General features: G+C 35.9%; 1 long non-coding RNA gene across 1 annotated transcript in view; it reads left to right on the top strand.

The window, feature by feature from the left end:
* Positions 1 to 1,192: 1,192 nt before the first annotated feature.
* Positions 1,193 to 13,643, top strand: part of LOC110345666 (uncharacterized) — a 57,372-nt gene continuing 44,921 nt past the window's right edge. The window contains exons 1-3 of the long non-coding RNA XR_002389131.2: positions 1,193 to 1,237; positions 5,736 to 5,778; positions 6,267 to 6,394. This is a non-coding gene — a long non-coding RNA (uncharacterized LOC110345666). The remainder of the gene's footprint in view (positions 1,238 to 5,735; positions 5,779 to 6,266; positions 6,395 to 13,643) is intronic.

Here is a 13,643-nt window from a genome sequence, read left to right as displayed (position 1 = left end):
TTTATCCCTAAACTGGAAAAGTTCTTAACAAATACATCATGCAGTCATGTTATAAAGCTTTGACATGTATTGGGTTATTAGCATTTAAACTCATTTGTGTCAGCGTTTCTGTTCAGGGTCTTCTGTTTGGGTGAGATAAAGAATTCTGCTTTGTCTATGTAATCTAAAGTCAAAGGGAAACTAAGATCAAGAGAATTCCTGGCTCTAGAGAGCAATAGGAGTACCATCTAGGTAATTAAAAGAAGGGAAAATAGGCTCCTGGTACTCAAGTTGGATGACCAATAGAGCTCATTTCAATTTGTGAGACTCCAATCCTGTCCTCCTGTCCTCCTGTCCTCCTGCCCTCCTCCCCTCTCCTTTCCTCCTCTTTCCCTCTCCTCCCTTTCCCCTCTCCTCTCCTTTCCCCTCCTCTCTCCTCTTCTCCTCCCTCCCCTTTTCCCTCTCCTTCTCTCCCCTCTTTCCTCTCCCTCCCTTTCTCCCCTCCCCTCCCTTCCTGTCCTCTTCTTCCCTCCCCTTCACTTTCTTTCCCTCTTCTCCTCCCTTTCCTTCTTTCCCCTTCCCTCTCTCCTCTCCTTTCCACTTCTTTCTCTTTTCCCTTCCCTTCCCATTCTCTCCCCTCTCCTGTACTTTCCCAACACCCAGGACATGAAAATTTGTCTGAAAAGAGGATTTTTTTTTTCTTTTTTAACCAAAGGACAGAGTTTGACATTGCTTATCAGAAGTATAACTTTGGGCTATTGCATTAATCTCTCATTTTATGCTTCCTTATCTACAAAAAGTGAGAACACATACAGTTTTTGGTTGAGTATTAATTAGAGAGAGAGAGAGAGAGAGAGGAGGAGACAGTCTAAAATAATGTCTGACTTTATAATAGGTGCTAAAATACTTGTTTCATTCTTCTGTGGAGCTATGTATCTCTACAACTGGTTTTGGCCATGTGAACAGAATATTTTAATGAAATTAGCTTGATAAAGAATAATTATTCTGTCTCTTAGAAAATCTAGAGAAAGGCTGTTTCAAGACTGAGAGTGGTAACTCAAAGATCCAGGAATGTAAATCAGTCCCTTTACAATGATCGTATCCTCAGAGTGGCTGCAGGAGCTCCAGGCATCACAACCTCATATAAATAATGTCATGGATAAGACATATGAGGTGGATAAGAGAGTATTTGAATTGTGTTCATTTTTTTTTCAGGTAAACCTTTCCCAGAAGACTTTATCCTGTCTCATTGGCCAAGGTAAAATCCCATGCTCATATCTAAATTAAACGTTGGTAAAGGAGATGAAATCAACATGGTTTTCTTAGGTAGATCAACATGCAGTTCTTGGAGCTGGAGAATGAATCAACTTCCTCGAACACATGAGGAAAAGATAGCAGTGTGTAATGCGGAATGGCTGAAGAAGAGATATTTAGCACTGTCTTCCAATGCTTTTATAAGAAGTATTTTTATAAGTATGTCATCACTTTTAGTAATTTATAAATGATCATCTTTTTTTATTCAAGATATATTTAGGAAAAATTGAGAGACACATGGACTTTCCCACCTGTATTTCCATAGCACTATATGTTTGCCACTTTTGAACTGATTTTTTTTTTTCAGATCAGCTCCAGTCTTAAAAGAACCATAAAACTACTTCTATACAGTAGTGATGATGGAAAGAGAAGGAATTGTGTTGTAAGGGGGAAGTTAACAATCCCAATAGTCAGAATTGAATAGCCGCAATTAAAAAGGAGATGGTAAAGATAAATGGACTATGGTAATGTCTTCTGGAAGATCTCCAGAACATGTTTCTAGATGTTTCACTTCCCCCAATATTTCAGAGTAATGCAGTTATTACTTCTCCATGTTACTAAGCTGGAAAGAATGGCAGTTAAAGGGAAGGAGAGTGTTGCATTATCATATTTTTACCTAAGCCATTGTCTTCTTCTACTTTCTGTTGCTATCAATAGCATATCTGAGACTAGGTAATATTTATAAAGGAAAGATGTGTGTATAGTTTGCATTCTGGATGTTGAAAAGTCCAGGAGCACAGAACTGGCATCTGCTCAGGTCTGTGAGAGCCTTGTGTGGTGTCATAACATGACAGAGAAGTGAAAACACTGTGAAATGCTTGTGAAGAGACAAACAGAAGGAGACTTGCTTTATAACAGTCTGCGTTCATAGTAATGAATCCAGTCCTGTGTGAACTCCATCAGCCCTCTTAATGACCTAATCACCTCTTGCAGGTCCTGTCACTCAACATCAGCACAATAGCAATCCAGTTTCAAAGTGAGTTTTGGAGGGGAAAACCATATTTAAACTACATCAGCTATAATTCATTTTGAGGACTAGAATAAATCAGTAAGGACTACGAGTTTCTAAAGGAGGAGGAATTAAAAAAATTATAATAGCTCTTTTGAAAGCAAGAATTAAATAGAAAACATATATGTACTACGTATGAGTATAGATTTGCATACTTAATTTGATTTAGTCTTTGTGAGAGAGTAAGAGAGGAGAATGAGTATGCTAGGTCCACTGATTCAAGGTTCAAAGGTTTTACCTATTAACCTAGTCTTTGCTTCAAAACTATAAGTTCTGGAGCTTGACAACCATAGTACTTCAAACTTGCTTAAAAGCAGGTGACATAGGGGCAGGGGATTTAGCTCAGTGGTTCCGCCATCTTCCTCGCAAGTGCAAGGACCCAAGTTTGATCCCCAGTACCAAAAAAACCCAGGTAACATAGTGGCTGTTAGGATTACATTGTTCATATATAAGAGTGTCTATTCTAGCTGGGAAGGTAGCGCATGCTTATAATCACAGTACTCTGGGAGGCTGAGGCAGGAGGACTGCAAGTTCTAGCTCAGCCTGGGTAACATAGTGACTTAGTGAGACTCTGTCTTAAAATAAAAAATGAAAATAAAAGACTGGGGATTTAGCTCAGTGGTTCTGCCACCTGGCTCGCAAGTGCAAGGATCTGAGTTCAATCCCTGGTACCAAACAAAAAATAAAAAGAAAAAAAGGAAAGAAAAATAAAAAAGGGCTAGGGAATGTAGCTCAGTGTGATGGTCTTGGGTTCAATCCCCAGTACTGCATAAACAAACAAATAAACAAACACCAAAAATGTATATATTTAATTTAAGAATACAGAAAGCTTAGCTAGAAGAAAAATGTTCTCTATGCAGTATGTGCAGTTTTTCCAAAAGTGGCCTCTACTATCTAGTTTTTGAATAAATTTCACATTCTATGAGACAAGGATTTCTCCCCTATCTGTAGTTACTATTGTATAAGTAAAAGGAGATAAAATAACAAAATGTATGCTATTAACACCAGTAAGATTGAGGGGAGAAGAGATGGAAAATTGAGTTGAATCATATATTTCTATTGAAATAGCTCATCAAAACCATAGAATATTAGACCTTAAATATTGTGTAGGCCAACCCCTTTAATTTAATGATGAGGATACCGTGGCATGAAGAAATATCAAGCTGGCTGAAAATTTATCTCACTAATCAATCTTTAACAGATTAACTGCTTTGTTTCTTCAAAAATAGCCATCCTGTACAATTTTATAGCCTTCCATTGATAGACATCCAGCCTATTATATAACAATGAAGTAGACTAAATGAGATTACTAATATGAAAATATTTTATATAGTAGGAACTGATTTATGCTGTGATAACAAAATGTCCATTTTTTTCTTTCTTCCATACTGCACTCATTTCATATTTCCTTCTTTATGTATTAAAGTTAGAAAGGCATTCAGTATTAAATATTACCAAAATAAGTTTGTAAGGAATTAGAGGTTCTCATCTCAGCCAGCTTCAATTGGTCATAACAGTATTAGTAAGGTATTTTTATTTGTTTCTTAAAGAGTTTGATGCACTTCCTTGTCAGTCCACTTTCTTTGCTCTTGTTCACCTTGAGCCAGGCCAGAAACAATCCGCTTGTCTACCACTACTTTCTGAATATGAAATGTGGTATAGTATGTTTTGACTTATGGGATATTTTCTTGGTAGTTGAGAATGTTTTGTTTTGAAGAACGAGGAATAAAATTTCTTTCTCATAGATCTACTGAGAATCTCTTCAAAATATTTTAAGTAGGTATAAGAATCCTTAGCCTGTGAAATAAAAATGGACCTGACTTTGCTGAGTGGTTTCTGTAAGGACTGGTGTCAGTTTATTAAGAGATATCATTAGTTTATTGCATCAAGATTGTTGATGGGCCAGTTTCCCAGAAGATGGAGAGATATTTCCTTCCTTCCTATCCCTCTCCTTTTTATTTATATTAAAGCTTTAATCTGTTTAGGGAATATGGGTAAAGAAGGAAGACATCTGGTAATGTCATTTTCTAGCAAAAGTTGAGAATTTCATCCAAGAAATCTCCCTAGTCCAGTTTTGAACTGCCTGTAGCTCCTCACCAGGAATAGACATTCACAGGAGGGAGTGAAGCCAGATATAAATACTTTGGTCCATATTTTATTCCTTCATGGGGTTTCCTTTAATCATTAATTCAGACACAATTTTCTTGTATTCAGCGCAACCAGTGAGTTGAGAAAACAAATTTTCAAATCTTCACTTATATTCTGCTCTTATAAGATTAAAATTTTTTGCTGGGTATGATGGTGTATTCTTATAGTCCTGGCACTTTGGGAAGCTGAGGCAGGAGGATTGCAAGTTCAAGTCTAGCCTAGGTATTTTAAGATTTAACAAGACTGTGTCTCAAAATTTAACAAAATGGGAGTTGGTGTTTGCTGGGGATATAGCTCAGAATGAAAGCCCTAAATCCATTCCCTGGTATCACAAATAAAAAAAAGATTATAATTTTTAATGTTTAAAGAATTAACTTGAAGGTACAATATTATTTATTGAGAGGCTGTTTCTTGCTCAACTCTAATTTCTCAAGGATTGGATTAATAAAATAAATTATTATGAAACTATAACTATTTCATAAATAAACTATAGTTTTTCATAAACTACAGTTTAGGTCTAGAAAAGGAAGTTCAGAGAAAAATAGATTAAGAAAGGAGGAATATAAGAGTAGGAAGTGAGATGACTATTGCTAATTTGGTTTTGAATTATGTTCTAGGCTTGGTTGAATTATTCCTCAAACTCTGCTATTATATGAGGGATATGGAAACATAATAAAAGCAGCCTCATTGATTGTGTTTACAAAGGAGTTATTGATATCATCAACTATTAATCAGAAAATTCATCACAAATATAAAAATTTAGGGTCTGCAAGAAATTAGGTATAGCCAAAATATAGAGCATATTTTAGTTGTTAAAACTTTATTGGATCCTTTGTAAATAGGGAAGGGTGGAGGGGATGAAGGGAGCACAGGTAATGGGGAAAAAATGAGAAACAAGGTACATCATGTACAGGTACAAACACCCAATGATAAATGTAAATGTATTGTATACCTAATATGTATCAATAAAAGAATTTAAGCAAAAAAACCCTACCTTTATTGGATATAGAAAATACGTATGCTGGATATGAGTATTTTCTTCTTTTACATTATAGTATTCTTTTGCCAGAAGCTACATTAAAGCTCTTTGGAAGATATACTTGGGAACCCATATGGTAAATGACTCAAACATAATTACAACTTTATGTGCCTTAGCCCCACATCTTACCCTAGGTATTACTGTGGTAACCAGGACCAAGTAGACTTTGACTAGTTTCATGCCAGAGAACCTGATAATGTCTTGCTTTGGGCCCATACTACATATTTCTTTCTTCCTTCCCTATAGATCAAGGAGGAGAAATCTGCCCAGCATTCACAGTGTGCTTGAGGTAATGTCCATAGTGTCACCCATGAACAATGAGGGGTGGAATGGAAGGAACCCTTAGAGAAATGTTTTCCTTCTTTTGTATGCAAGGTGATGCATTTCCTAAATATTCTTAGGAGACTGCGGAGAACAGAGTACTGGTTGCCTGTAGTGATGGACAATACAGGCAGGTGCTGCCTAGTTTAAAAAAAAATTTTTTTTTACTTGGAATGGAACTCAGAGCCTTGTGCTTACCATGATAGACAGTACAAAAACATACCTTGCATTTGTTTTCTTTTTTCTTCTTTGTCCTCCATACTCCTTGCTTCCTCCTGCCCTCTGGGATACCCTCCTGCCCTCTGGGATACCCTCCTCCCCAAGTATATTACACAGTTTTGCCTTTAGTTCTGCTTTCTTTGGGTCTTGAAGAGAGGATGATATATTAATAATGATCTTTTTCTATGTCTTATGACACAGGTATTTTATAAACATGCTCTCATTTTGTCTTCACAGAAACCCTATAAAATAAAATAATTTGCCCATTTCATAGCCGAAGAAACTGAGCCTCAAAAGGTTCCACTGATTGGCAGTTGTGAAACAGCTAATGCATGAATCTAGGATTTATATCTTCACTTTCATAGGTACAAAGTTTATTTTTTCACATAGACTTTTTAAAATCAAATTACTTTGGGGCAGACAGTTAATATAAAAGCATGCAAGTATTTGCGTATAAGACAGTAAAGCTTAATGGGATTATGGAAACATGAAGAGTACATAGCAATATCTACCTATATTTAAATTCAATTCATAGAAATAAATCTGAGATAAGTGCAGCCTGAAGATCACCTATTGACTATCTTTGCACTTGATTCTTATTTGGGGGGTACAACTCTCAGAAATTAGTATTTTTCAGTTTTGGAATTGAAATTAAACATATTATTATTTCTCAACATGTGCTTATATTCTGTCACTAAATACTATTCTCACATATAAATAAGGTAGGATGTTAGAAACAGGTAGATCTGGAATTTTGAAAGTTGTAGCTCTAGTCTTCTAAACTACATTGTTTCAACTAGAAGCAGAAAGAAATGCGTTTTCCTTAAGGTCTATTATTGTATGGTAGTTTAGTTTCCAAGTGTCTTTACTACCCTGTACCTTATAATAAAAAAATGTGACTTAAAATAATCCTTCATTTCAATAAGGGATTCAGAATTCTGTGAGTAAAGGGTAGCTATTAAGAAGATAAGAAAAGCAATAACAGTAGGAAAATTGTGTGAATATCTTTTCTTTTTCATGAAGTTCCCAGGGAAGTGCTTTGGTACTTGCACTGTCACTGATGTAGAAAATGACTTAGGAAACTAGGGAATCATACCCTCCTCCACCTTTATTGGGATTCTAAGAACTGTTTATGTTGAGCATGTTATTTGTACTTTACAAAGAGGAACAAGTGGCCACATAGTCCCTGTCTTATACATAGTTGTTATGCTAAACATCTCAGCATATTTTAAGTCTTTCTTTTCAAAAACATTATTCATCCAAATGAATTTAAAGAATTTATCTGTAATGAACATATGCAGACTTTTGCTTGTCATTATTCCACAAGCACTATAGTACAACTATTCACATAGTATTTACTTTGTATTAAATACTATAAGTAATCTAGAGGTGATTTAAAGAATATTGGAGGATATGTACAGATTACATGCAAATACTGTGCCATTTTGTACAAGGTACTTGAGTGTACATGAATTTTGGATCTGTAAAGTATTCTGGAAGCCATTGCCCAGGAATACAGAGAAGCAACTATACTTTACTTGGGAAGGCTTTTTGCAATTCACTAAAACTCTATTTTTTGCTTTACCTGTACTGCCTCCCTCATTTCCATTGTTGCCTAATTCTGAAGGTGTGAGTTGGTGAATACTGGTGTATGAAGCCAATATAGGATATAATAAAGTAAGAGAAGGCAGATTAGTAATTTCTTTCAGGACATATTAAAAATGGCTTCATTAATAAAACACATTAGTAATTCAAAGTGTTACAAGTAGATAGGGCAAAGGTGTCTGTGGAAAAATGAGGCAGGTGTTTCTAGCAGTTTGCAGTATAAATGTGTCATGGAGATTTGAAGTAGTTCAACCCTCATGGGGGATGGATAGAATGGTAAAGTGAAAGGTTTGGGCAAAGTAGTGAGCAGAAGCCTTATTCATCTATGTCCTTGTTCATACATACATCTTATTTTCAGTGCCACAATGTACGTTTTCTTAATGGTGGAAATATATTTTACACCTACTTTAACATTATAGTATCTAGCACAGTGTACTGGGCAGGTTTCTTGTCCGAATCAAAATCAGGTTGTCAGTAAGCATTATAGAGGACTCCTCTTCCTTGATGGATATCAAGGAAATGGTCTAGAAAGTCCTGGGGGGCGGGGAGGGAGAGGAAGAGGAGGAAGAAGAAGAAGAAGAAGAAGAAGAAGAAGAAGAAGAAGAAGAAGAAGAAGAAGAAGAAGAAGAAGAAGAAGAAGAAGAAGAAGAAGAGGAAGAGGAGGAGGAGGAGGAGGAGGAGGAGGAGGAGGAGGGAGAGGGGAGGGGAGGAGACAGTTATTTGTCCTCCTTTGAACCTGAAGGTTTGTTTAGAGATGATGAATCATAAATATTCCTGCTCTCATCTTACTTTGAAGACTTTAATAGAATGTAAAAAATACCTGATATGAGGAAATAAAGAATCAAGGGAAGCAGAGGAGACATAAAAAGTGAAAGCTTCCTGTTTCTTCATCCACATACATATGACTTCCTAGTGAATCCTAGCAGAGGGCCCAGGACAAATAGGGGACGGGAGGGAGGACCATTGGGTCAGTTATGATCATGCGACGTTTGGTGACATATACTACTTGAATTGCAAGATAACGCTTGTCTATCAAGTTAAAATGTATTAGAAATGTTTGCTCATCTTGCAGAACATTTGCAGAACAAGTTACTTGCAATACAAGGTTTTACTATATTTTTATTCCTTTTGATTGTGATACAAAATTATCTAATCCAGAATTAATTGTGACTGCCTTTTGTAAAGTACCTTTTCCCATTGTAATAGGGATGGGTTTATGGAATCCTGAATAACTTTCTATTTCTTACCTCAAATTTAGGCAGAGGAAATATAATTTCTGGGGTGAACAGTGTCTAGAACACATTTCCCCATTTGTCAACTTTTTCTACTTTGCTCTTTCTTGCCTTCATTGATTAAATATTCTCCTTAACTGCTAAAGGAGAATTAAAAAACTCCACATGGAAGAGTTTTGCTTTATTACCATTTCAAATCTATTACATATTGGAGATTACATTTGTTCCACGCCTGCCTTTACTATATTTTTAATTGTTGGATGATTGAGTGAATAATACATATAGCAGTAACACTTGATGATCACTTATGTGAATTGAATGAAATAAAATTAAGTATAAGAAAGTCATTTGAAAAAAGCACCATGAAATTTAAGTACTAGTTTAAATGACAGTAATAATCACCAATAGAAGATGAGATTAAACATATATTAAAATCACCAATTCTTTGATTTTCAGTTACTTACATTGTATTTTTGGTATTTGTAGGCAGAAGTCTCTAATTTTTAGTGTTAATAGTAACTAAAAATAATGGTTATTATGTTCATTATAATAACCATCAATAGTTTAATGAACATTTAAGATGCAAAAAAGGGCCTTTTACAATTATGAAGGCATTTCAAGCCAGAAATTTGTGTTTATGGATTTGTCTCTTTCACAACAGATGGATCTTCTACAACAGTTATTTGTCCTCTTTCGAACTGGAAGGTTTAGAGATGATGAATCATAAATATTCCTGCTCTCATCTTACTTTGAAGACTTTAATAGAATATAAAAAATAGCTGACATAAGGAAATAGAGAATCAAGGGAAGCAGAGGAGAAATAAAAAGTGAAAGCTTCCTGTTCCTTCAACCACATACATATGACTTCCTAGTGATTCCTAGCAGAGGGCCCAGGACAAATAGACTCCACCTCTGCCACGTCAGGAAAGTGGAGATTTATCCTTGTATTTCTGTGTAACTCACAGAGATTTTGAGTTACTGTAGAAAGAGTATACATTTTGGAGCCAGGCAGCCTCTGAATACTCAGTAACTCTAAATCCTTTACTTCTTGAATCATAGGGACCTCATGCTTCTTACTTCATCTTTGTTTTCAAAATTAATTATCATTTTCACAGTTTTTTTTCACTTATAGCTTAGCCAGGAGCTGGTGGTTGGTCACTTTAGCTGCTTTCATCAACACCATTAGCATCCTGACTGTCTTTGTCTTCACTCTGCAAACTCAGGCCCATCCAGACATCCCCTTCCATTCCTGTAATGCTCATCTGTAAGGAGGAGTCCCAGTTCATCACACCATTATGGAGCTTGCTATTTCTCTGCTGTGCTCTCCAGCTTCATAAGGGCTCCCTGGGTCACTTGAAAATTCATTTAATGCTTCATTGAGTTCCAGCTCTGTTACCTTCAGTGTGTTGCTGTCCTAAATATTCACTACTCTTCTGAATTTCTCATGCTACTGCTTCACCCTCAGAAGATGATCTTGCTTCCACCTACATGGACAGTATTGTTGCTCTAAGGAAGGAACTTTGAATGCATAAATCTTCTGTATCTGGACCCATCTCACCTCTTCCATCCTGCCTCAGAGAAAGAGGTAGCCTAAGCACTTAATGTACTCGATATTTTTTTCAAAACCATGTGTGTTACCCTCTCTCCTACCTTTACACCCTCTTTTTCTTTTTCTTTTTTTGGTACTGGGGATCTAACGGGACCTTGCGCTTGCAAGGCTGGCAGCAGCACCAGCCCCTACACCCTCTTTTTCTATTGGCACTTCCTTCATAACTGAAAATATACTTACATAAAAATGTCTTTCTTCAACTCTGTGTTCCCCTTTAGTTTCTGAGCCATATCTCTATTTCAGTCTCTGTTAAGTTTCTATAAAGCAGAGTCAGTCCCAAGGCTCACAGTCTCAAATACCTTTTAGAGTCCAGAGAGGTAATGAGAGCAAACAAAGAGGAGTAAATATAAGGTAATAGCGGGCTTACCTTTGTGTGAAGCTGACAATCTGTTCTGCCCTTTGCTGTCATATGGGAATGGGAGTTCAGTTTGGCCAAAACTCCTAATTTTTTCCCAAGGAAAGCAGGAAACCTGTATTTCTATTTTAAATGCCTCAGTGTTTAAGTAAGGCACTATGCATTCCTCATAAAGCACATATGCAGGCTGAATTTGGATGGTGTATACCCAGTTTTTCACTCTTGACCTACACTATCTTGATATCTCTTCTCATTTAATTAATCTATTGAAGTCAGTTTTCTACCCTAACAGTTTCTTGAAACCTCTTTAGACCAGTACTTCTCCAAGGTTTATGTGCCCATGAATCTTTTGGAGGTCTTGTTAAAGTACAAAATAAATTCTGATTCAGTAGATCCTGAAGGGTCTGAGTTTTGTATTTCTAGCAAAATACCACATTATACTGCTAGTCAATGTACCACATTTTGAGGAGCAAGACTTTATGAGGACCTGCTTGTCTTTAGAGACTGATCTCAAGATAAGCCATTCAAAGCCCCCCCCCCAGTGGAATCCACCCTTTCTGTTGTTATACATTCTCTGTATTATAATCCAGTCTCTATAAAGATCCTGTAGTTCTTTATCTTATCTATATGTTTATGTGTCTGCCTATTAGTTCTCATGGCAAAGACCATGTCTTAACTACCCCCCTGTCAATACTTCAGTGCTAGAAACAAAATAAGTACTTAACAATTTTGTCCATCTGCTCTCATTTTATATCAGGCAGTCTGTAAAAGGGTATGTGCATGTGTTTCTTCCCATAGGAGTTGGATTGCGATGTGAAGGCCTCGTTAGGTTGAGAGTCTCTTTCCATAAAGACTTCCTGCTTATAATGGGTTTCCAAAGAAGGTTTAAGAGCCATATTTTAATAGGTTTTTCTCTCGTGTGTTCAAACTGGTCTCATAATGTCATCTTTTCAGTTTTTGTTGCCAATTTGGAAAAAATACTAAATTCCTTCAATTTTTATCTTTCAAGTGTTTTCAACACTTCTGTTTGCCAACTCAAGGGACATCTGGAAGTTGTATGTTATCTCTTATTATGGCTTGGTAAATAGCATACAGGGTTTTTCTGCTTTAAAGGCAACCTGCTAGCTGTTTGAAGAGATCTCATCTTGTTCAGAAGAAGGAAAGCACAGACCATGGAAGATAACCGTACATGGTAAAAAGTGAAAATTCTTTTATATTCATGAGCATTTTTTGTTTAGTTGCAACAAGGTTATTCCTCTTCTCTGTCAAGTACATAGTTTCATGTAGTGTGAAGTTCAAAGGACTGGTTCTCTACTCCTCGCTCAGACTGACTCATCACATACATCAACCATCCAGTATTTATGAGGGGCATTTGTCAAACACAGTAACAAATACCGAACATGGTGAGATACGTCTTTACAGAACTTCTTACTTATTAAGCATAGATCCACTATCTTAAAGAAACCAGCACCAGTCCAAGGAAAGGTGGCTAATAGTTATTGAGGATCTGATATGTGTCTGGTGCTACAACAAACTTTACAGGCTTATGTTATTTACTTGTCTCTTTAAAACCTTGGCATATAGATATCTTTAGTCTCAACCTATAGCTGAAGAAATTTAAATTAAAAAAAATTTGTTCAAGCCAAAATAAGAAATACAGCCAGAACTTCAATATTTTTGCCTGTCTCAGAGATCTGGATACTTTCAATCACAGCCCCTGACAGGAATCTTAAAACTTTGACAAGGGAAATTCAATAAGTTTTCCCTACTTTTCTTTTTTTTTTTTCATGCTTACTTTCCAGAGAAATCTGAGTTTAGAGGGGAAGTAGGTTTCTGCTGCCAAAAAAATTGTAAATAACTTACTCTAATTATAGAAGGAGGAAAAGAATGTTAAATACAATGAAGCCAAGAGTTTTTGATCCCCGTGTTTTATTCTAGCTCAGTGTTTTACAAACCTTAGTGTGCATCAGAATCACCTGGAGGGCTTGCTAAAATAGATCCTCTTCCCACCCAAAGGTTATGAATTCATAGGTCTGTGCTTGGATCCTTAAAGGTGCATGTCTAACAAGCACCTGGGTGATGGCAATCTGTCAGTCTCATTTGGAGTAGTGCTAGTTTTTAAAATGAATATTTAATCATTTAAGAATTTTTTTGAGTTCTTACTAAGTGCTAGGTATTATGGTGGATATAGTGTCTACTTTGGACAGCTCTTTATTGTTGATTACTAATATAATCATTAATTTCTGAGGAGTTTAATCATGATCTAATTAATTTCTGAGTATTCTAATGATGCATGGAAATCATGCATTTTTACCCTTCTTTTGGTAAACACCTTGTAAAATTGCTTCATCGTAGGGTAAAATATTTGTAAAGATTTTAATATGAAGTTACCAGATTATTTTCAAAAAAGGTTTTGCTAATTTATTGCCCAACAGCAAATGTCCATTTTTAATAAACCTGCATTACCACAAGGTATTATGATTTCTGTTTGGATGTTGACCACATCCTTATTGATTGTAAGAGTTCTTTATCTATCAAAGATATTGACTCTTTAGAATTCTTAGTGATTGTTGAAAATTATATCTAAGTTTGTGCTAAGTGACCTTGAAATAATTGCTTTGTGACTTGCTGGATTGTAAAACAAAGAGAGTCATGGCAAGAATAATTTGGCTTTTTGGGTAAATAAGTTATTAAACGATTTTAAAAACATGAACTCTTCAAGAATATACTAACAAACACTAAATAGGCTTCAGTGGTCATACTGATATTTGGCTTACTTCTTTTGTATCTACAGTGCTTTGAATGGAAGATGT

This window comes from Heterocephalus glaber, unplaced genomic scaffold (assembly GCF_053883595.1).
Source record: "Heterocephalus glaber isolate CG9 unplaced genomic scaffold, H.glaber_assembly_v1.0 deba00001472, whole genome shotgun sequence".
NCBI classification, from domain to species: Eukaryota; Metazoa; Chordata; class Mammalia; order Rodentia; family Bathyergidae; genus Heterocephalus; species Heterocephalus glaber.
This window is presented reverse-complemented; position numbering and strand designations above follow the sequence as displayed.